The sequence below is a fragment of the Sebastes fasciatus genome, chromosome 2, assembly GCF_043250625.1.
Source record: "Sebastes fasciatus isolate fSebFas1 chromosome 2, fSebFas1.pri, whole genome shotgun sequence".
Classification (NCBI taxonomy): domain Eukaryota; kingdom Metazoa; phylum Chordata; class Actinopteri; order Perciformes; family Sebastidae; genus Sebastes; species Sebastes fasciatus.
In genome coordinates, this window is record NC_133796.1 from 35,993,075 (window position 1) to 36,018,595 (window position 25,521).

The 25,521-nt window shown below is 40.0% G+C and overlaps 1 protein-coding gene across 2 annotated transcripts in view; it reads right to left on the bottom strand.

Moving 5' to 3' along the window:
- The window catches only part of kcna4 (potassium voltage-gated channel, shaker-related subfamily, member 4), a 139,096-nt gene that overhangs the window by 54,598 nt on the left and 58,977 nt on the right, over positions 1 to 25,521 (bottom strand). Inside the window, exon 2 of one of the 2 annotated variants that reach the window (XM_074622254.1) lies at positions 11,775 to 19,914. The exons of the other annotated variant lie outside the window; for it this stretch is intronic. The gene's annotated coding sequence lies outside the window, so the exon portion shown is untranslated. Of the gene's footprint in view, positions 1 to 11,774; positions 19,915 to 25,521 lie in introns of those variants that run through there. 2 annotated transcript variants of the gene reach the window in all.

A 25,521-nucleotide genomic window follows, 5' to 3' on the forward strand; every position in this document is an offset into this window, starting at 1 on the left:
CCGCCGAACACAGAGGGCCGAGTCAGGAGCGCGTGTGTGAGACTGAAATGCATCACCTCTTTCTTGAATTAATACAATAGATGGGTCTGTGACTGGGCTATTCAAATTGATACAGAATTGTCCATCCAAAGTGAAGGAGAGTGGTTTCTCCTCGGCTAAAGCACTCTTTGATGGTATCTCTTACCGTCATGCTTCGGTGCATCCGAGCGTTTCTTGCCTGCAGATGCAGTGAAGAGAAAAGAACACATCCTGCACAACTGACAGGGTTTATTCTTTTTACTGTCAGAGCTATTTGTAAAACAACTACTCTTTGGTGACAATTCTTATGAATATTAACAATGTGCACTTCTTTCTTTTTTTTGTGGGGGGGATTTCTACCAGAAGCTTTTACTCTACATAGTGACGGTGACACCAAAATAGACTGACAGCTTCTCTGAAGGGTTGTGGATGTGGATATTCATGTGGAGGCTTCAGGTTGGGAAGGAGGAAGAGGAGGGGTAACTTCTGACAAACACTTCTATAACATTACCTTCACAGCGAGGCATTCGTCACGGCTTTCCGGTACCCGCTCCTTGACTGTCAAGCGCTGCCGTCACTGCTGCTGCATGTTTGCGGCTTTACTGCAAAAAAATTCATTAGAAGCTGAAATGAAATAAACGTCTTTTTTTTCTGCCTCATCAGTAAGATTCAAACTGAGCGTGAGTTACGTAAGCGCTGCTAAATTTATCAATGCTCATTTTATGCAAAGCCTGAGCTCCCAGGCGCAGACTGTGTGATGTTCAGTACGGGGGAAGGCTTTTGTTTCCCTGCGAGCCGTTTGTGTTCTATTTTTGTGCCTGGAAAAAACAAGATTTTAAAAAGGTCATTCTAATTTTAGCTCTGTGTTTTCTTGAAGGAAAGCGAGATGTGTGGCGCGCTACGCTCAAACGCGCGCAGACAATCAAAGCTGACTTCTGACAGTTTACAGCTGTGGCTGCGCACGAACTTACAGTCAAGAGTGAATGGCAGGCACACGCCACGTCTGCATATGTTGCTTTCTTCAGTCACTCTCACTCTCTTCTCGTGTGTGTGTGTGTGTGTGTGTGTGTGACTGAGGCAGAGAAGAAGAAGGTTGAGTGTGTTTTCTGATGTATACCTTGAAGGAAAAAGCCTTGTGATTGTGCAGGTAGTCTCTCTGCTCGCTGCATTCACAGTGAAAGTTGTCAGCTTCAAAAGTCCCAGATCTCACAGTGGATCTTTATAGACAAACAAGACAGTTCTCCTGCTTTTTGATATGCTGTCTCTCTTCCTCCTCCATGAAACACACAGAAACACACTCATTTGCCTTACTACACTTCTGACGACCTCCACTGACAGCATTCACTCTGTAAACGTAACCTAAACCCCTGTCTGTTCCTAATTCCACGCTTCAATCCCCCTCCTATCCTAAAGTTAATCCTAATTCTGTCAGTTGGCAGGTTATTTTCCGTTTCAAGCCTTAAACTTCAAGACTTTACATTTGTCACTTGTGTGAGGTTTGTTTAATTTTTTTTCACCTGTCTATCCATCATTTATATTCCAGTTATCCTGTTCAGGGTTGTGGGGAGTTTACACCGGCCAAGAGGTAGGGTAAACTAGGGGCGGCCTGTCTATCACACACTACACACTAATGGCAGATAATCATTCACACCACTGAGCAATTTAGAGTTTCCAATTCACTTAACCTGCATGTCTTTGGACTGCTGGAGGAAATCCACACAAACACGCAAAATCCTCACCTCCATTGCTGTAGTGTAATGCTAACCGTTGAGCCACTGTGAATGTAATGTACTTGTGTTTCTATTTAAAATTGAAAATACTAAATACAAATATTTTAATTCAACAGAATGATACTAAGCACTAAAAATTCATTATAAATTGGCTTTTGGATCTTGTTTCTGTAATTTGATGTATTATTTCCATTCAAACGGGATGCTGGCCTAGGAAATATTTCTAAAGCAATCGGATGTCATTTAAGGACAAACGGGTAGTTTTATTTTTGGCGTTATGAAAGAATGTGTGCGTTACACTTGGTAATAAAAAAAAAGATATTTGGCATTTATAGAAAATGTATGTCTATAATTGCATGACAAAGTACCTAATAAGTTGTAATTTTAATGTCATTCCAACATTAAGACCATCGCTAGGTAAGCCTCTTCATTAAAGTGCTTGAGTGCTTAACATTAAAATTGATTTGTTTGATTTCAATACTTCCAAAAGTACATACTGTATATATATTTCCATTTTTTAATCTATATTTATTTATAATAATCCAATTTCTAGTAACGTTTTCAATTTAATTTGATGTTTTCTTAAATTTACTGTTTAATAATAATAGTTTTTAGGGCTGCAACTAATGATTATTTTCAGCATCGATTGATCTGTTGATTATTTTCTCGATTACTCGATAAGTTGTTTGGTCTATAAAATGACAGAAAATTGTGAAAAATGACGATCAGTATTTCCCAAAGACAAAGACGTCCTCAAATGTCTTGTTTTGTCGACAACTCAAAGATATTCAGTTTACTGTCAGAGGAGTAAAGAAACCAGAAAATATTCACATTTAAGAAGCTGGAATCAGAGAACTTTTTTCTTAAATAATTACTCAAACCGATTAATAGATTATCAAAATAGTTGGCGATTTATTTAATAGTTGGCAACTAATTGATTAATTGTTGCAGCTCTAATGGAAATTAAAGTCATGTAATCAAGATTATTTAAACTTCACAGTTACTAATTGCCTCTCAATCTGGTAAGGAGTTACCCTCACTCCCATTGATATATTGTGAATATTTTCTTGTACTCAAATAACCACAAAGTTGCACATTTTAACAGATAATATAATATAAATGCATCTGATATTTCCTTACACTCCTATTCTCCTTACAGTACAGGTTGTAAGACCCTACACAATTCAAGAATAAGCAGGATAAATGTCCTGAAATAACAAATAAATGCCCTGCAGAGATAGTGTTTGTTCTGCAGAACTGCCCACGGCCACTGTTTAAATGGCCTGAGGAAAGTATTTCTAGGAGTATCTGTAATCAGAACACATCATTTTGGTTACCATGACAAGTTAATTACATTCACTGAAACTATTCTGGTACCAACCAGCACTGTTTATAATCATGTTTATGTGGTTTTATTCCTCAAACCGTCAGAGGCTGACATTGTTTCGGTATCACCCTTACAGTACATGTTACTGTTGTTGACATTTTTTTTCTCACACACCATAAAAAGGAACGTCTTCCTCGCGCTCTCCACAACAGTTCAGTGACTCACCTCCCATTTATGAAGCCTGCATGCACCCTGATTGTACTACAGCCGGGGTTTTACATATGAACCTCTGCCTGTTTCTCTTCAGCTCTGCTGATCTGTATATTTCATACGATTCGGAGCATCACGAATCATTAAACATTTGCAACACAATCAGCGTTCCCACGTTCAAAATGGAGGAGGGGAGCTGTGCTGCGAGGAGCCGCTGGATCCTGATCAAGCCTCTATGCTAGGGATATGTTTTTTGCTACAGACCACACTGCCTGTTACCATGACAACAAACAGAAATTTCCCTTCATTCACTTCACCCAAGTGCTTTTCAACACTGAAACCGTCCTCCCCTCTCCTCCCTCTCCACTCCCCCGAAGTTACTACCCGCGTCTCAGCTCCCAGCATCCTCGGGAGTTTGGGGAATACACTTCAATTGATCTCCTGCAGACGAGCGGAGCGAGACCGATCACATGACTAATTCAGATGTCAGTGAGATCACCGCCTCGTTTCTTCTGTCTTTTCAAGCGGTATCAATTTGAGAGCGAGCTATACTCTGGCGCAGACTGAACCTGCAACACAACGAATTGAGCTGCTGTTCACGAACGTGTCGGAGCGGCAGCGTGCTCAGCGGCGACCCAGCTGTGCGACCACTTGGGCCCATCATGCATCACGGTCTGAGGAAGCTGTGCGGCATCTGGAGGGATGATCGAGGTGGAAAAAGGACACACTCAGTCACCTGTTTGGTCGCTTCCACCACATGTTTTTGGGTCTCCAAACAGAAATAGAGACAGCGGCGATGATGGGCAGCGAGGATACACTTACACACCGTGGGAGGCCCTGACACCGAGGTGCCAGACCTGCAGGAGAGCAGATACCGGACCAGACCTGGGCCTGTTTTGGACACTTTGACCCTTGACCTTCCTTCCATTCTCACACCTTGAAGTGTCAGAGATGGATGAAGATCAGTCGGGCGCTATTCTGGGTGAAGTGCAGCTCTGAGCATCTCAGATTTGACATTTTGACAACGGCTGGCACTTTCTGTCTTTTGAAAATCTTGAACCTCAGAAGGTTCTGTCACAAAGTATAAAGCATAAACATTCAAACACCATGAATATGTGGATGAGACAGTTCTTATTATACCGTAAAAACGTCTGACAGCATCCACTTCTTCACTGTTTGTAAGAGAGCTGCTAGAAGTGAAGCACATTTGGATTGAATTCACACTTAGGACAGACTTATCAGATTAATAACACCTTATCCTGACAACCCAAACTGTGATTTCTTCTCACTTTGTGTGCCGAAAGATTTGAAAACTAACAAGCTGCTTAAGCCTCCCGACTTCAAAGCAGCTGTTGGGCTGTGAGATAAATCCAATGGAAATCACTGATGTATCTTGGTTGATTTGGGAATTTCTGCTGTTTCTTGTCTCTTTCTCCAGCACTCTTTTACTGAGAATTGATCTTACACTGCGGTTTGTCAGGATGTTTGCATTAAGTTATCTATTTTTATATAGATCTCTACTCTCTATCCATTCATCTATCAATCTGTCTGTCCCCTTATCTATCTATCTCTATCTCTCAATTTCTATTTCTCTCTGTCTCCATAAATCATGTAAGACAGATAAATATTACAGCAATACTGTAAAATGCTGTATCTATCCTTGACAACACATCTATCCAACGTCGTTGACTGTCAAATTTAATAAATTGAGAGTGAAAGGAGTATGCCAGGGGAGTAAGTCCAAGGTCAGCGTCACTGGATCTAAGTGCAGAAGCTGGTAAATGTTCCCCTGGGGAGGTCACTGGCCTGAGTCCCGCTGTATTTGTCTGGCACAAGCCCTACTGACATTTTGTGGATGTAAAAGAGCAGTTTGTCTATAGCAACAAGCACAATTGTGGGCTGACAACGTTTCCACCCGCAGCCCCGCGACAGGAGCGTTGTTTGTAAAGGAGCGGGCAGGTACCTTTTGGGATTTGGCCGATCGGGTTTCAGCAGGGGCCAGCGGCTTGCAGTACGCTGGCGTTGGGTTTCCTCGCAGAGGGGAAACGGTGAACGGTAAATTCACTGGCATGAATGTATGAGAGCAGCCTCCGACCATGTGGCGAGATATTGTTCCCTGTCAGGTGTTGTCTTACACCTCTGAGCGATGTGGTCTTTTCCTGGAAGACAGCAGCACACACTGACAACAAGTGTGAAGCTGAGATGGTGCCGTGACAGCACTCTGACTGTTTTCTTCTGTCTGTCTGTTTGTAAAGTTTATAATTATACTAAGAATATTATTAAAGAAATTAGTGGCGTTAAAGCGAATTTGCGTTAACGCGTTATTATCACGTTAACTTTGACAACCTAAATGTAATGCTTTTTGCTCAGTACCAAATACACTGAAACAAGTTGATTCAACATGATTCCATTCTTCCCACTAAACTTACAACCTTTACACACTGGCAACTTTTTTTTCATGCAATTAATTCCAATGTCAATATATTTTTTCGAACTGTTGTTTTTGTCATGTGTACTTTAATACAGAACACAAACATTACATGGTGAAAAAGTGTCATACTTTTTTCGTAACAAAGTCAATTTTCTGAGCTTTCGCACCGTGAATAAAGCTAGACCACCAGCGCAGACCAAATCCATGGGGTGGCTGTGGCTCAGAGGGTAGATTACGTTGTCCACCAATCGTCCACCAGTCGGTGGTTTGATCCCCGGCTGCTCCGGTCACATGTCAATGTGAGCAAGACACTTAACCCCAAAATTGCTCCCGAAGGCATAGCTATTGATGTGTGAATGAATATTTAGATTAGATCCTGATGGGCAAATTTGGCACCTTAGCAGCCTCTGCCATCAGTGTATGAATGTGTGTGTGAATTGGTGAATGCTGACATGTAGTGTAAAGCGCTTTGAGTGGTTGGAAGACTAGAAAACAGCTATATAAATGCAAGTCCATTAACCATCCACTCCTTCCGTTCTTACCTTTCGCAATAAAACTCCTAGACCTATAATATTCGTCACGCCCCCGGTGTGTAAAGGCCTTAAGTGTGCAGCATTGTATTTTTACATTACCATGCTGTGCAAACCTTTAATAATTACTATAATCAAGTGCAATTTTGAGGGTCAGCCTCCAGACTGGGGATAACAGCAAGAGTGGGGTCTTTTTGTCATTACCCTTTGGATTTATGGATAATACTCTTGAATCTGAGAGAGCCAAATATAAGCACTTATATTGAGGAGCACGATGCACCAGTTGTGCACACAATGCCACTCACAGTCTAAGAGTATTTGCTCAATCAATTCTTAACAATACAAGTATGGAAACATTTTAGAACACAATGTAAATCACAATAACACTGGTAACAATGCAAGAACACACATACAAATTGAAAATTATGTTAATGCATCTGTTGCCCTGGTGTATGCATGCTGGGAGTTTTATATTTATGCCTACCTCAGGATGCTACAATATAAACTCACACAAACCATTGTCAATTTAATTTAATCCAGTTTAGAAATAACACATTCGTCAAACACTAAAATTTAAAATACAAGAATAAACATTTGTAGTCTGTAGGAATTACAAAATATTCATTTATAACTGAACAAACATAGTGCCCAAAAGGGAAAAACAAACAAACCATAAACCCAAGAAGTAACAGCCTTGCTTATTTGTTCACATTATGGAAGTACAACCAGAAGAGCAAAGCAGCCAATGACACGTTCTGCATCGCTGCTTGTTCAGGTTCGCTCCCGATGACGAAGCAGTCATCTGAATGAGTCGGTCGGGGGTGTGTGGCAAACATTTAGTGCTCGTTAGTGGTTGCTTTGTGCATGTGTGTGTACATGCACGGGCTTCTGTGATAGTGTAGGATAGACCTCGTGTACCTTGTCTTGTTTTGTGGAGACAGCTGTAAAGGGTCAGCTGCTATATATATCTTCAAAGCTGGTCTAATTTTCTTCACCGTGACCTGATCCCAGACTCGTACGTCGACCTTTCAGGGTCGCTGTCGTGCACAACACACTCATGACAAACTCCTTTAGGTTTGTGGAACATTAAAGATAATAAATAATGTTTTCTATTTGTGGCTTTCCTCTGCTCTGTCTGTGGAGGTTTTCTTGAAGGTGAACAGTGCTGCATCGTCGTAGGACTTTTGCAGCGAAGAGGCAAAGCACGACCCGGCTGCTGTGTGTCCATCACCAGCTTGATGGATGAACTGGTGTTTGTCCAAGAGTCAAGTAATTGCACCACAACGGGCCCGTTTAAAATATTTAAACAGTGTCGAACATGAACGGCCGGGCATCGAGTTTCAAAAGCAAGCACCGTAAAAGGCCACTGTGGATGAAAACGTTTTGTCACTGTGATACTCGGCCCCTGCTGACAGAGCTCATTCTGTCTGAGGGACACAAGCGATGTACATAAACATGTCCCAACAGCTCAGCAAACAGCAAACACAACGGTAAACTACAAGCAGATGACAAATACTGTAAGAAATGAGATGGCATTGTAGTAATGGCCTTAAAACGGGATCATAGGCGCTGGAATAGGGGGGCAATGGGGGCGATGCTGCACCCCAACGAATGAAATCAAAATGATTCATAACAGTTTCATATCGATCCGAAAATATTTTTTCCACATCTCAACGAGTGGGGTCCGTGCATTCAGCTTGGAACGATGAAATGATACCGCGGCAAAAACCTAAAACATCATGAAAAGTAGTCAATAAAGTATTTCTGTTTCAGATGTAAACTGTCACTCATTAAACAGCGTTTAATACGACTTTTTTTATTTTTAAAACAGCGCCCCCCCCTGGCTCATTTGTAACTGTTCGGGCGGAGAGTGGTACTGCTGCACGTAAGACGACGAGCGTCTTCCAAAACAAAAACCCACAAAACGATAATAAATTCAGATGAAGTTCTGTCAGAGATCTAATTTTATCGCTACATTTGGTAATTAGAGCTGCGTTGTTAGTTTTCTTTTCTTTTTTTTTTAAGGGTGTTCTGCTGATACAGAAACCAGCTCAGAGTGAGACTGTACAGCCGGCGAGAGATTCATGACCCTTTTTAATCTTCTTTTCAACTTCACTTGTTGACTCCATCCTTCAGGTTATCACTACATTTTATTTTTTGACCGCTTGCTCCACCAGTAGCAAAGTTATAAGTGCCTGCTCCCGCAGGATCCCTATCCTAATGGCGTCCTCTAAAGCAGAGCACTGCACACACACACAGTCCTAAAACACTGTCATTCTTAAAGTACCAGTACTAATAAAACAAGGTATCATACTGTTTTTTAACGGCAGGGTATTGTGATACCTTTCTAGTATTGGTATACAGCAAAAGCTACATCCAAGTCATCAGCACTTCACTTATAACAAAAAAACATCTTAAAACACTTCTGTTTTCTGAATTTTTATTGAATATATTATATTTTTCTTTAATCAACATTGCACATATTCCATTTTCAATCACATCTCATATTGCTGTCTACAAAATGTTATGAATGTAGAAAATCTAGAAGTTGGAAGGTTTACCAAAAAATAAGAAGAAAACAAAAAAAAAGGAGGATTAAGGTCAGAAGTGACAAGCTCTGAAGATACAGAGAGAGAGAGGAGGAGAGGAGAGGAGGAGAGGAGCTCCCTCAGGAAAAGAATACAAACATACCTTGGGTTAGGATGCATTTTTCTCAAAACAAAGCATCATGCAGAATAAAAGCAAGGCTGGCCAAAAACTCACATGGATATTTCTCAACACCTGAACTGTAGAAATATTTTACATGTTCATTAATAGTTACTGTCAGTTTTCCTTTGCTGATCGATAGTGATTTCCCTCCTTGTGTTGTGAGTGACGAGGCGGTGGCGAATGAACAGTTTGAATATTAAGCACTCACAAACGTGAAGCAGTAAAACAAATGCACCCCCCTCGCCACCGCCACCGTCCCCCAAAAAACAATTACGCCATTATTGACGACTACCCACACTGCATCTGTACAGCACAGCAGCAGTGCAGCAACATCTCTGCTGGCTGCATGTTAGATAGTTTACCTCTCTGCAGGTGAGATGATGGTGAGAATCATAATGACTAATGTAGATATACTGGATTATAACCGCCGTATAAATGTGACCGTGGCCTCGGCTGACCAAACTGCACCAGCTTGCATAGACGCCTGATTATTATGGGTTTGAGTCCCATCCTTGTCCTGTCAAATTCACATCTTAATATTTGTATGTTTTGTCTTTGTTTTTGTACTTTTATTTTAACACACAGTGGCCCCTCCTTCATCAAGCTCTCATGGAGTAAAGCTCAGAAACGAAAACAAAATGATCCAAAGACAGATTGATGAATCAGACATCTTTTGTGTGAGTCCAAAACATACATGCTAATGATTCTTGGCCTTTACATTTAGAGGCTCGTTGAGGGGAAATGTGCCGTGCCCCACATGACAAAAGATCTGCCGCTACCGGTTACCAAGTGCCACGCATTAGATGTAAAACAGTATATGTCACGTGTTCTAATGACTTGCCACTCCAGGATGAAACCATATGGAGTCCAGTTTTAAACTTGCTGTAATTGGAACCTATGGTGAAAGAGGCTTGCGTTGTATTTTATGATCCTTGTATTTTTCTATCAATACAGTTTTTATTAAAAAGTAGTGAGCGTGAGATAATGTATGTCTAGAATGAACCAATGAATGTTATAACGTTACTAAACATTAGCTTTGAGCTAACATTAAAATGTAATGTTTGCTGGTTCTAACTTATCTGTTGCTTGGTAGCTAAGGGTAAAGTTAGCTAGTTCACTAACTTTTTGTAGTTTTAGTTGACCCATAAGTAAAAAATAAATCTCTCATCTACTCTATACTGACGTGTGGAAAGTGATGCCAGCCTCCCTGGTCTCTTTGATCCTTTTGGTGAAGCATTTAGGTGATGAACAGCTGACAACCAGTTGCTGCCCATAGGTGCCAATTGCAAACAATACCCAGGTAAGCAATTGTCACATTAGTTATGACGTAATGTCACATCTACTGTTTTATATATCCGTGGTGCCACCATAGTAATCGGTCTATACAGGCGAAAGTACTGTGCTTTCCAAAAAGAGCATGTGCATCTTTACGACTGTCAGCAGGCTGTTAAATCATACTTATGATTCAAGAATTATGGCGGCCCTGAGAGCTCAACACGCTGCTATCAAAGAAGACAAAACACAGTCAAATGAAGCGAAGATCTTCACCAGAATGCAACATAATAGAATGTGCTGCAAATACAGAAAACCCAACCAAAAGTTTTCTGTATTTTGCTGTTTCAGTTGTGTTTTATGTCTTTGCACCTGTTTTCCTAAATGCTGTATTGACAAATTGGTGAAGTGTTTTCCTCATTTGCTTGTGTTTTGTTTGTCAGGATGTGTTTTTTCTTTTGTTGCAGTGCGTGGAGCTCCCAGGGCGTTGAACTTTTTATATAAAAAAAAAAAGTGATATGAAACATTACATTGCCATATCACAGAGCACCGCACATTTATCACACAGCATGAAGAGATTACATAATGTCCTAAAATCCCTGTTGTTTTTCCATTAGGGCTGCAACTAACGATTGTTTTTATTATTGATTAATCCGACAATTAGTTGTTTGATTAATCGTTTTGTCAGTAAAATGTCAGAAAATATTGAAAAATATAATGTCCTTATTATAATTTCCCACAGCCCAATGAGATGTATTCAGCTTGTTTTATTTCAATAACAGTAACTCAGAGATATTCATCTTATCATACATGGCAATTTAAAAGCATCAAATCCTCACATTTCAGAGGCTGGAATCGGAGAATCCACAAGCAAAGAGATATCGCTTTGATTTGACTTTTCATTTTTGAATGTCCAATAGCTTGATGTATGAGAGCTGCCGTAATTAAGAGTGTGTTCACGTTTCCCTTTGAGACACCCAGAGAGGACAGCAGCAGCCAGGAGGAGCAGCTCTGAAACACGCAGAGGTTGCCTTGCTCAAGGAAACTCTGGCAGCACTGACCCTAAACTGCCCACACATGATCAGCGGTAAAATCGCTCTGCGTTGGCTGTGCCATAGCTTTCCTATGGGGAGAGTGATAGCGTGGCGCACCGCTTGAAATTGCCACCAAAGAACGTACTGTATATTGATAAGAAGTGAAAGCTAAATTGCCGTTCCATTGCAACATCAGCACCCAGCAGCAAAGATACGCTTCCGCCATTTTGGAATGAAAGCGACTACCAGTAAAACGTCCGCCTACAAAGTGCCGTACAAAAGTAAAACAGAATTATTTCTATTCTATTCTCATATTAATGTCTCTACCAAAATGTCCTGTGTTGAACAATAAAAATATAAATATGAACACTATTATAACTATTTACTGACTTACTTATTTATTAAACTTTTTTGCGTGGCCGCTTCCCAGAGGAGCATAAAGTGAGCGATGGACATAAATGGAAGTTAGAAAAATTCAGCACACACATGTTGAGAGCAATCTCAAACTTATCATGTCAAAGACCTCGAAAATCGATGTCCAACAGACCACAGACCATGGATGTAGAAGTGGTTGTGTCCTGTGCTTTTGCCCTGCGTGTTAGTAAGTAGCCTACAACTACATTAAATTCTGTTTATGTCATGCTACTAGCACTACTAGCTACTGGCCGATAGCCGGTTGTTTGGGAACAGAGACGTTAATACATCCACCACGGTACAGGCTGACAGCATACAGCCCATGGATGTATTACAAGACGATAAAACTGATGAATTACAGCCAATATATCCATTATTACAGCTAGCAGGAAGCTGGCAGAACCGGATATGTCATATGAGAGTGCAGGGCGGTGCAGACCCGTGGGTCTGATGCACATTAATTACGCCGAGGGAGATTACTCTGGATTCGGCTATTAGTTCATTTTACAACTTTTAGGACATAATGATTTAAATGAGGGTTATTTAAGTGTTTGTACTGGGAAGTTGATTTACCTCAGAAAAAAATTATCCTCTGATTTACAGACGTTTCTTTATACATCCATGGCCATGGACTCATTGGCATTTTCAGTCCAAAATGGCGGCAGCGCTACCGCAGCGCCATCTAGCAGCTGTTGTCAAAAAAGCACCAGAGTTTTGTCTCTTTGCTTCTGTACTCTTTGGTGCCGCTGAGCACTACGCTCAAAGTTCATATTATTTCAACTTTGACCCTGTTTGCCGCTGACATTTCAAAGCGCAACCAATGACATAACAGCTACGACTGCTGTTGTCGTTGCCTAGAAACAGTGAAGTAGCTTTCTTGCGCACTGTTTAGCAACATAAAATACCTGCGCTGTGCTTTGCCTCTGCTAGGCTCTGCGCCTTGCCTCACAGTGAGCGAAGAGCAAATTTCCGATCTAGCAGCTTTACTGGCGGTTGTGACTCTCCAGGTATAAGGACAGGTGCTTGTGTGTGTTTTTTTTAACCTTTTTTTGTATTCAAACCACACCGTACACGACATTGTGTCAACTCTGCGGTCGTCATTAAATAGGTGGAAATGCTAATTCCCTTCTAGCGATTAGCACTTCAGCAAATAATTCCTCTTCCTGATTTAGCATAAAATATTCTGTCCTCTGGTACACTGAGCCACAAAATGAAAGGTGCTCCAAAAATAAAGTGTAATCTGGATAATGTTGATGCTAATGAAGGTGATTATCATTTAATCAATATCATAATCTCTGAGAGAATGTGTCATTATCTAATCATTACAAAATGACAACTATAAGTAGTAATATTTCATCAGGTCAAGTGATGTGTGGTAACCCTGTTATTAACCCAGTAATTTCAGCTGACGTTAGCTGTGTAGACCAAGGCCTATCAACAAACACGTATCAATTCTGCAAAGCATTTTATTTCTCTCCTATCTGAGACAATTTCCTAAATACAGATGTGACCAGGCAAACAATGCAATCATTGTTTTTGCACCAAAGAGCACTGATACTGTTCTGCAGGAGGCAGATGGTGCAAAACAACCCCGAAATCCTGTCAGTCACATAATATCCAGCAAAACAAATACAAACTGCGTCACTGTTCAACAGTTTTGCAGTGCTCCTCATAAGCCACCTTGTTTATGAGGAGATTAAGACATAAAACGGGTTCCTGGTGTTATCTAACACTGTGGATGTTACAGTAAACACTCTAGTTTCTATCCTCAGGCTAATGCATTACCTTTCTTTATGTATGTGTCCGTAATATCAAACTGAGCCGTATACGGGAACGTCTACTGTGCTGCCTGTGTGCAATGTGAAGATATTGGGCTTAGCCAGGTTGTCTCTTTTTTTTGTCCCTCAGCTGTTGGAGACAAAAAAACATTTAAAAGTGAGATTTTTTAAAACCAATTTCAATACATGAGCAATTAACTCAAATGTGTTAATAGTAGTTTTTTTTATCATCATATCCATCCTGATCACTACAGGCAAAAGCAGTCAGTGTTGCCAGATTGGGCAATCTTCCATCCAGTTTGGCTACTTTTTATTTGACTGGGCAGATAACACATTTTTTTGGGCAGCTTGAGATGATTTGGGACACTTTCTGTACCATCTGGGTGGTTTCCTCTGTCAAGAAAAATGTGGCTATTTTAGTTCAGTAATCTTGGCTCAACATGCAATAACAGACAATCAATCAAAACAAATGACATTTCTGTGTATTACAACTTGAAACTTAGAAATGATCTTGAAGATTTTCATTTAAAAATAAATGTCTGTTAAGTCACTATCTATCGCCGAATGAGGTAACACAATGGTGATTGAGCCTATGGCCCACTGATGAAAGCCCTTGCATTTGCAGTATTACAAACTGGGTGTCTGTAGGGCGACATTCGCGGGAATTCCCGACACCGAATGGATCTCTGGGAAGTGAGATCCCAAAAGCACACGTCGATTACCGCTTATAGCTATTGGTGCCGCCAAAGACAACTAAACGGAGATCTTGGAGATTGTAACTTTAAGTTATCTGCTGGTAGAATCTTACAACTGTTCTTATAGGTTAATAGCAGTCGGCAACCTCCGGGTCTGAGAAGTGAAGCCAATGCTGAAGTGCCTTAAACTTGCATTCTTTATTAAAAATAACCAGCAGGGAGCGACTCCTCTGGTTGCAAAAAGAAGTCTGATTGTATAGAAGTCTATGAGAAAATGAGCCTACTTCTCACTTGATTTATTACCTCAGTAAACATTGTAAACATGAGTTTATGGTCTCAATCGCTAGTTTCAAGTCTTCTTCAATACAGCATGATGTTCATTTAGTAAATGATGGTCCTATTTAGAGTCAAATAGACCATAAAGCAGGGGATGCTTTAGGGTGCGGCTACTTTGTGATTGACAGGTTGCTACCATGATGCTGTCCGGTCTGGAAGCTTTGTCTTACAACTTTAACCCTTTCACAGTGTGTTTTCAGTTCATGAAAGTAAATTAGAAACTTTTTTGTCACCTAAAAATGTCTTATTCAGCGTTCGGTTGTACTTAGTTCCACCCTCTCATGTCACTTCTGGTGGCAAAGAACCAAGATGGCGACGGACAAAATACCAAACTCAAGGCTTCAAAACAGCAGTCCACAAACCAATGAGTGACGTCACGGTGACTACGTCCACTCCTTACATACAGTCTGTGGTTAATTTTTTAACATTCAATTGCTACTTTTTCAATATTGTAACCTTGTTTTGGGTGGAAATAAAACAGAGACCTCCTTTATAACTGGCATTAAAATGCGTCTTGTATCCAGATTGTATCTAAATATGATTTAACCTGATTATTATATTAATGTGTGTCTCCAGTGTCCACATTGAGATCCGATGGTTCTGTCTGAAAGGGCTGACAGGAGGCTGCACTACGCACGGAAAGTCCTGAGGCTCCTTTCCAGCACCTGTTTTATACATGGAAATTAAAAATGTGGCCTCATTTAAGAATCCAATTGGGCTGTTTTGTCTCAAATCTGGCAACACTGAAAGCAGCATAAAATTGAGTACATCACTAAATCACACTGGGCTGTTGTTTTGCATGGCTTTACCGTAGATCCGTGGTCAATTGGTTGTTTTTTTTAGGAAGAAATCCTTTGTTATTGATTCGGGGAGGCATTCATCTTAAAGTTAATCTTGCCTAGTCGCTCCGTGGAAAGCACAGAGGATTTGAGTCTCAGAGTCGTTTAGGCCTCAGAAATACGTGAGCTTCAACAGTAAAGCTGTTTCTCACGATGTGAACACCGAGATAGCCCTTCTTAACGTCAAATCAATCCCCAACAAGAATTCCCTTTTAAAGAAGTTCAGTTATTCTTGTTTTAACATCATAACTGAATATGAGTTAAACCTTGGCCTCCTCTGACCACAGTGGCCGGTAGCTGTGACTGTGACTTTTGCTTGTGTTCCAGAAACATCTTAAATGCAGCCCCTGTGAGTTTTCCAGCTCGGAGGTGATCATAATCACCTTGTTCTGTGTGTTATCTAATGTCCCCACACAACTGTTAACCTCCCTAACAGCTCAGTGGCTGTGCTGAATCACAACAGCATCACAGAAGTTATTATTAGTATATCCAGCGGCACTAAGTCAAAGAAAAATTTGATTTGTGGTTTAGTCCTATGTTAGATGTGTTTCCACTAATCCTTTCCCACTCATGATATGATGTGGATTATGACCTTTTTATTCAGTGCTCGAGTCTCATTCAGCTCACACAAGAGGGTCAATTATTTTTCCTTCCGTAATATTCAAACTGCTTAACAATCGACCTTTATTATCTTCTTGCTTCATACATTATAGCACGCTGCCCGTTACTACTGATCTCCTGATGAAAGCAGATTTAAGTGAAGTTGACATAATTGCAGCCTCTAACCAAATACATTATTTTAATTCACAGTTTGAGGAAATGGGTTAGAGACTGTCCAGTTCAACAGCTTTCTCTCAGTCTCCTTTGGTGCTTGTTTGCTTTGCTTGACTGGATGTGTTGCCCTGTAGGATCAATCAGGCTGATCCTGTTGTTGTTCTCTATAGTAACCTGTGGGCATATATAACTCTTTGGCTGAGCGTCTTTTGTGCTGCTTTGTGATAATACCAAGCTGTAGCTGAACATACCACTAGATAGATTCATTTGTCTCTCGCAAATTTATCAGTATTGTTGCAGTTCAGCTTCTGGCTACTATTGGCTGTTGGTATGGTAGTTGTGCATCTGGGCGAGCTACATATCAGATCTTTATGTGAGCCAACATTCAGGCCCCCCCGACTGTTCCCAAGTAAAAACTCCAGGTCAGAACTGAGGCCTCCGCCGGCCCGAGCCCCTCAGGTACAGGAACAGCTTGTGCTTGAGGCTCATAATCTGACAAGATTAGAGTAATAAAATCACTTCTGAAAATATATCTCGACAGACAGGTTATGTATTCATTTAATTTTACCTCCTAAAGGTTCAGTGTGAGGATTTAGGGGGTCTATAGAGTGCTACAGGAATGAGTCCTGAAACACAAAATTGAGTTTGCATGATACCACTTCTAGTTCCCTCGTCTGGAAGTCAATGGGATTTTAGTGAGATGCCTGAAATAAAGTCTGTGGATAACACAAGCTGAAGAGATTTTAAAGTTTTGTTCTACGACATAAAATACATCAGTAAATATCCCACTTGTGAATTTTGAAGCTTTTATATGTCTTAAAAAAGGCGGTTACTAACAAGTGGCTAAATGAGACTACTAAACGTCATCACGTCGACTCGTCCGCCTTTACAGCCTTGTTGTTTATACTCAAGCTCATGCAACCGTTGTATTGTTTGTCGTGTCTGCTGTTTTGTAGTAGTAATAGTAGTATGGTAGTATTTAAGTCCAGATATTATCAAATGTTTTCTAATGCCGTATGCATATTCATCCTCTAATAATTTGATTAAAAAATGTAATTGACGGAGCAGTACTATGTTTACATTTAATCTTGTTGTGGCGATTCGATTTATCTGACAAATCTCCAAATACAAAAAAATACAGATGAATTGTTGTGAAATATGTTTGTTTGGCTTTACCTTTATTACTTTTTTATTCCCTGACTAATAAAACTAATACTCAATCTTCATATTAACTTGATTTTTAAAGATTCGTTCTCCAAACAAACATTTAAGTGACAACTACAACTTGACATTATAGTCCACTGTCATTCACTCTGGATTAATTCGCTCTTCTTTTCTTTCTTACTTTTAATGTTATGTAACTTTTTAAAGAAACAACAACTTTGCAGATTTGACAACCCCTAAATGTTGTGCTCTGGTATTCCTGTTAAAACTTGTGGTATGCAGAAATGAAAAAACTGAATTCATATCCTCTCCTTCCCAATAAAAAGAACCGCCCCATAAGGATCTCCCAAGTAAACTATTGACATCTATTTTAAAACTATTGTGGCTATTTTGTGGTTACGTGGTTGAGTTTCTTTTCTGACACTAAGGAAACATCTGGAACATTCAGTAAACAGCTTTTCTGAGGGATACTATTATTGAGGTAATTACAGCTACGAATCTTCGGAAAAGGAGCAAAAATGTGAACTTTGGATTTTCTTTAGGAGAAGAGGAAAAAGACACTAAGACCAGGAGCTCTAAATTCAAGTGCCGTTATAGTTAAAGTTACTACAAGGAAATTTTAACTGGTTATGAAACGGTCTCAATTTAATACTGATGCCTCTAGATGACCTACATAAGAAAACGAGACCATCAGTGGTGAAGATTGTCTATTTCTAGTTATTCTTAATGCCTGTTATCGGGTCAGATTCCCCGCAATAATTAGCAAGCGATACAGCATGCAGGTTCACCAGAAACTCCTCCAGCTCCAACTCCAGCGGGGTCTCTGGCAGCAACCAGCCCACAGCCGACAGACCCACGCTTCGCCTCGCTGCTCTGCCAGTCCCCGCTGGGAGCCAACATCGACACTACACTGCTGGAGGCCCAGGCCGTAAAGCTGGGCCCGCTGGAGGGAAGGGAGGAAGAACCAGAACCGAGACAGTGCGGGGCAGACTGTCAGACTGCTGCAGTAAAATTAGATGTTTTCTAAAGGGACTCTGGTGCTCAGAAACACTTTTGTCCAAAGGGTCCACCAAAATCAACCCATAATGAAAGTTCCTTGTAGTAACTTTAACACAGTTTCTAAAGGATGTTTTATGAAGGGAAATATAGGAAAGTAGAATACTGCCTTCATTAAAATATGTGATATAAGTACTACTTCCAAAAACTAAAATATAAATGGCAACTTCTAATCATGTCACTCACGGGGCAACATCACAGGTCTAAGAGAGGTAACAAAATCCAATGCTTCTCTGACACACAAATGTTGCACAAAAAACCTCATGTTTTAGTATGCCAAATTAACGAGTAGGTGGATTTTTGATGTGCAGTATGTAAAAAAAAAAAAATAAAGAAGAAAGAAGAAGAAAAAACAGCCAAAATCAATGAAGAATGTTGGAGCAGCATTCACAACAATATGAGGAACGTGATTGTATCAGCGAGGACAAACCGAACACAGATGATTATGGTTGATGGTCATAACAGTCAAAGAAAGTAAAAAGTTCTCAAATTACTCTATCTGCAACACATCTTAGGACACACAAGTATAAATGTCTGCTATTTACATTTTTTTCCTATTCAGTGTGCATCTATATCACAACATTTTCCAGAAGTCCACAACATACAATAAATTCAGGGTTTCACCTTTGGTTATGTAATTATCAAGGCTAGGTTTAAAAAAATATATAACACACGTCCATGTTACTTTTGCATACAGTTAAAGTGAAAACATATCAACAAAGCAGCTGGTCAGCTCTAAATTTGCATCTGAGAAAAAAACCTAAGGTATTTCATCTTAACGGTGAAAGCCCGGCGAGTTTCACCCGCTGTTTTTCAGTGATAGAAAGTGAGTGTGGCAGATATTTATGATGGTGTTTATGTGCCTGACATCTTTGCTTTAGTGTAAGTGGATCTTAATGTAAGAGGATATTCTTCTGATGTATTTCAGTGTGTCGCATTGAGCCAGTCAATATATTTCAATCCCAACCCTCTATACACTTTCTGAATGAGGATTTTCATGTGTTATGACACAATGTGAATTAAGAGTTTTGTCGCCAGCGTTTGAGTGAGCAACTCAGGCCAGCCTTGTTTGGTTGACAATATGAAACAAGATAAAAATAGATTAAGTCTTACTGCTGACTGCACATAAGCAGAGAGCAAACTCACCATTTAGTAACCAATGACACCTACGAAGCCGACCCAACTAAAACATTATGTCGACATTACAACCAAACATTATCTCTATCATATTAAAATATTCACATCTGTTCCTTACAAGACACTTTTTTCACATGTAAAGAAAACATCTTTGAACTTTGAACTATAAGTCTCTTAGTTTCGTCACTTCATACATCTGTATATGTGTAGTAATTAAGGCAATCATTTTGGGGCCACGACTTACTCATTTGCCAACTCCAGTCTCAACCCTCGAGGGTTTGTTCGCTGATGTCACACAGCAGCTCTCATCCCCGCTTGTTCAAAGTGCCGGGTCCCGTCCAGTCGTTGTTGCTTTTCGGTCTCCGCTCGTGCTCGAGATGACCAGTCACTGTGTTTTGCTTGTTTCTCTGCAATTTCCAGAGATGTTGGGGGATACTCCCTCTCCCTGTAACTGGCAGCTCTGCAACAGAGACAGAAACAGGAAACGGATGCAAGTCTATCATCATTTTCGAGAAAATGGCACCCTGAAGGTGGAGCAATTTGCCCCAAACGCCAGACTGATTCTGTGCATATTTTCCTCTCCCACCCAGAGGCTGGGCAAGATGCATCATACTTGAGATAATCATCAGGGTCATTAAACAGCAACTCCCTCTGAAGCACTTAGAGAGGGGGGAGGTCTGAGCTTTGTTATACACAGTACAATGCTACTTACATACAGGTTTAGTTAGCCTACACATATAAATGATTTATAGGGCGGTCAATCGATTCAGATGTTTAATAGCGATCAATCGCATGATTGTGCATAGTTAATCGCAATTTAATCGCACATTTTTAATCTGTTCAAAATGTACCTTAAAGGGAGATTTGTCAAGTATTTAATACTCTTATCAACATGGGAGAGGGTAAATATGCTGCTTTATGCACATGTATGTATATATTTATTATTGGAAATCAATTAACAACACAAAAAATGACAAATATTGTCCAGAAACCCTCACAGGTACTGCATTTAGCATAACAAATATGCTCAAATCATAACATGGCAAACTGCAGCCCAACAGGCAACAATAGCTGTCAGTGTGTCAGTGTGCTGACTTGACTATGACTTGCCCCAAACTGCATGTGATTATCATAAAGTGGGCATGTCTGTAAAGGGGAGACTCGTGGGTACCCATAGAACCCATATACATTCACATATCTTGAGGTCAGAGGTCAAGGGACCCCTTTGAAAATGGCCATGCCAGTTTTTCCTCGCCAAAATTTAGAGTAAGTTTGGAGCGTTATTTAGCCTCCTTCACGACAAGCTAGTATGAGGTGGTTGGTACCAATGGATTCTTTTTCTAGTTTCATATGATATCAGTACCTTAACTCTAGCTTTAAAACTGAGCCTGCTACAACCTCTGAAAGACTGATTACGTTAACTTTGACAGTCCTAATAATTTATCAATATTTATTACTTAAAGGAGAACTATGCACATTTTCAAAATTCAGACTTGTTATTCTTATGGTCTAAGACAGTCCAAAAAATATTAGTAAACATGAACAACTCTCTCTCAAATCCAAAAACTAGAGCGCTAAAACTCAAACTTGCAATGTCACCAAGTATAAAGTGTGGAGCTGCTCCATAGACAATGAATTGGGAAAGATGTAATAGATGACATTGAGAGCGCCCAGGGGAATGTTCTGAGTATATGGGTACATGTTCTGTTTCACAACTGACAACACTACAATAGAATAAAGCTCATCTGGGTATAAAAAGAAAACAAACATTCTTGGGGTCTATAAAATCCAACCCGATCTCATGGAAAGGCGTATAAATACCACAACATTATAAGGACATTCCACGTGTCATGAGGACAGAAAGTGTTGCATTACCGCTAACTACTGGAGAGCGCTAGTTCTTCCCTACACTACACTACAGTACACATTTTTTCTGGCACACAAGGGCACAGTAAAACAAGATTCACAAATACATTTCCATTTTAAAATGGTAAGTTGGCGATTCGCAAATGAATACAAGGTTGAATATAAGGAGTTGTAAATTAGAGGCACAGGTACAGATAGAGATTTACAGATACAAATCACTCTACATTTATTTGTGCATTGTGTTTTCCCAGACAAAACTCACATGATATTTTACGAGTCATGGTAAAAGTCTCAAATGAATCCAAACAAGTAGGTGGAGATTCACAAATATATTTCCTATTTGAAAAATGCTAAATTGATGTACAAATGATGTTATACAAGTTGTAAATTAGAGGCACAGATACAGGTTTACAGATACAAAAATAAATTTACACATACAAATCACTCTGCATTTATTTGTGCATTGTGTTTTACAAGTTACATAACTTGTAACTTGTTTATGAATACTTATGACACTGTTTTGACACCATACTTTTCGCGAATCATTTGTACGCCACGCAACAAAACTACGATAATGTCCACAGTTAGGTTTAGGCAACAAAACCACTTAGGTTTAGGAAAAAACGTCATGGGTAGGCTTTTAAAAAGTATGTAACTAAGTAAAATACATACAGAAACAGCGTAACATAAGTACAGAAATCATGTAAAAACATCACGAAAAAAACACATGACAAATGTCGCCAACATAACTTAAAACACCGGCCTCCTGTTTGAACGTTGTTGGACACCTCCCACCCACCGTAAGCAGTCTTTCTCACTTTTTATTCTACGTCACTCGCTCTGAGCGTAGCATATTTACGCAGATGTTTCTATTGCCTCGCGGATTATTGTGTCATTCATACGCTTTTTCGGTAGATCGGGCTGACAAAATCAGCTTCCCAGTCATTGTCTATGGAGCATCTCCAGATGTTAAACCCTATGACATCACAAGTTTGAGACTTCCTTCTCTGGTTTCTGGCTTTGAGAGAGAGTAGCTCATGTCCACACATATCGATTGAACTTTACTAGGCCATGGAAATAACATATTGGAATTCTTTATTTAGCTGGTGTTCCCCTTTAACATACAGTTTTCTGTTCAGTTTCACCCTTAAGTAGTCTCAGATAATCGTATTTCACTTTCCCTGACTGTCATATTCATCCATCAGCTTGTTCATGTACTTTATTGTAGATATATGATGTTTATACGGAGTGAAATATTCAAGCCAAAGGCTCCATGTTTTTTATGGCTGCACCATTCCATCAAATATAAATACCCCAGCTGTCCAAGCACTCGTGGGCACTTACAAGTGTTGATGACTTCTAGCTCTTGTTGCTATTAGAGTGACTGTGTAATGAATATAATGAATAGTGTACTGACGGGCATCTGGGGTTAATGGGGAAATGTCAGTTCACCTCAACATAACTTTATTTATCACTGCAAGGGCAATCGTACGCATTAGGTTATCATCCAGCTCAAGAAACACACACATAATACACAGGAGAAGACAAAAACCCACTGTTAATCACAATATTAAAACAATCAAATGCTATAAGCTTTGACTTGGGAAATAAATACATTAATAAATGAATAAATATCTAAATATCCCCCCAACAACAAACACAAAGTAATGAAGCCATACAAAATCATAGAAAATGACCGAGAACTGATAAGATGGATGGCAAAAGGGATAAAAGACTTAAATTGTTTTTTAAAATTTCTTTTAAAGCATGACCACGATCGTAAATGCGAGATTGGGAGCATTGCGTGCCTATGCACAGCTCTCAACATGGCGACGGCTGAGCCGGCGGCTCGCAGCTAACGTGGCTAACAACGCTAACAGGGAAAACAACGGCAACACTGCTGACAGAGCTAACAGTGTTCACCTGGGGGGAACTGGAAGATGGGTGCTACGCTTCCACAACGGCGCCATAGGTCGGGACGGCGTTATCAGCTGTAACCGCCATATGAGCGCAGTGCAGAGCGGCGGCTGTGAGCTAGCCAATGGGGCGCGTTCACATGCACTAACATGCACTCGGATTACAACACACACAGTGGGAGAGAGACTTCATTCTCTGCTCAGTTAGACATTACTCCTCTATATCTTTACAGAGAAAATAGTTCTTTGATGTTATATTAATGCTCTGAATATCGTATAGAGCACCTTTAAGTGTTTATTACTGTCACCATGACAACAAAGTCCTTTTAACCTAAACCACAATGTGTTGTCACATCGTAAGAGAGTTTTATTTTTCAGCTGTGATTTGTAACGTTTTTCAAAGGCACAGAAATATGAGATCAGAAGAGGACTTGTTGTGATGTCCTGAAGGCAGCAATAAGAATTTACTTGTACATTTTCAATATGCTCAGCCATCCCCTTCATGATTTTGAAAATCACAAAGAAATGCTTGTTTATAGAACAAACCGCCATCAAAAACCTGCATAAAATGTACAAGTGGTAGACCGTAAAACTTGCTTCAGATTTAAAGTAATTCAATGACAGTTGCAATCACTGCCACAAAGGTGAGTTATATTCAGATAAATACAAATTAGCAGCATATGTTGGCTCTAAAAGCAGAGCTCCAAGCAGGCAGACTAAACCATCTGTGCCCAGAAAGTAGAAAGAATGATTTAATTTGTCAATAAGTAAAGCCTGGGGAATCATGTGAATCTATGCCAAGCACAGGCAAAACTGCAGGTGTACTGGTCCAAAAGGAAACAAAAGAAGGCAAACTGCAGTGACAAAGAGAAAAAAAGTGGTCAAGTTTGAAAACACAACACAAACTGCTGCTCAGTGAGATTCAGCCTGATATTACCCTCCTCTGTAGCTGTGTTTGTAATGCAGATTTAGCTCAAATTTAAATTCCTTCTGCGCAAATGTTATTCTGGCTATACCCCCTGTAGGGCCAAACATGTCACAGAATAACTGTTCTGTGTCATCGCTATTTGTGCTTATTAAGATGCAGACTATTAGAGACAAGCGTCCTCTTTAAGCAGAGCAGCTGTTGTATAATTCTCCACCTCAATAATTTGAGGATTTCCACAAAGTCTCCCAGGAGTTGGAGACATTATGTATGCAATCATAGCTTCAGCAGGCACAAGGCAATTACAACAAACATACTGAGTGTTTTTATCTAATTCCCTTATTAAGACTTTAGAGCTAAACCTGTGGTTGTTTACATTATAATACCCTGTACCTGTAACGATAAGAGGACGAATATAGAATCCAATATTCAAGTCAGTATAAACACTGAATATACAGTACAGAGGTATAGAGAGATTTACATTACTGAAGTGCAGCCATGAGGTGAATTCATGTGAGGATATCCTTAATATTATTCAGTGTCTGTGGCCTCACACTTGGCTAAACTGTCATTCTGAGAAGATAAAATAGCCTAAAGAAAGTTGTTTACCGTAGAGCAGAGTGGTCCTTTTTCTCAGGTGTTTGTGTTGACATAAAAGCAGCTCCTGTGTGTGTACAGTTTAAAGTGGGCAATGTACAGCTGGAGGGAAACAGAGACGTACTACAACACCAAAATACACATTGAATGAAATGTTTCTAGGGTTGGGCGATATTGAAATTCCCCCACTGACGATATTGCTTTAACAAAAACAACGATATTATCGTACAAAAAAAATCTAGATCTAGATAATGTATTCACCATTTCCTTGAAACTGACTTTTTCAACTGCATGGATAGAAACCATTCCTTATACAGTGTACCTGGTAACCGCCACCGTTGACTGTCACGTTTATATGTTGGTGTTGCCTTTGCAAAAGCCTCAATGATTGAGGGCTGATTGTTCGCCCTAGTACGAGTTTTAGTCCGGCTGGTCTTTGTGGATGGAGTCGGTGGCAGACTTGCGTATTCTGCTGGATGGTGAGTTTTAAGATGGGAGCGGAGATTTGTGGAATTTCCATCTTTAGTCCCGACTTGTTTATCGCACAGCTTACAAATCACTTTGTTCACGTTCTCTGGCTCTCCTTTTTTTGTTTGGTTTAAAACCAAAGAATCATCAAATAGGTGCATTTAGATTATTTTTGCTAACAAGAGCAGACATCTTTCCTGTGGGTAACCCATGTGGGTTACGTGGGTAATTAAGTAGGCTACAGGGTCGGACGTATGCTTACTTCTTTTTAATACACTACAACATTGCGGTGAAG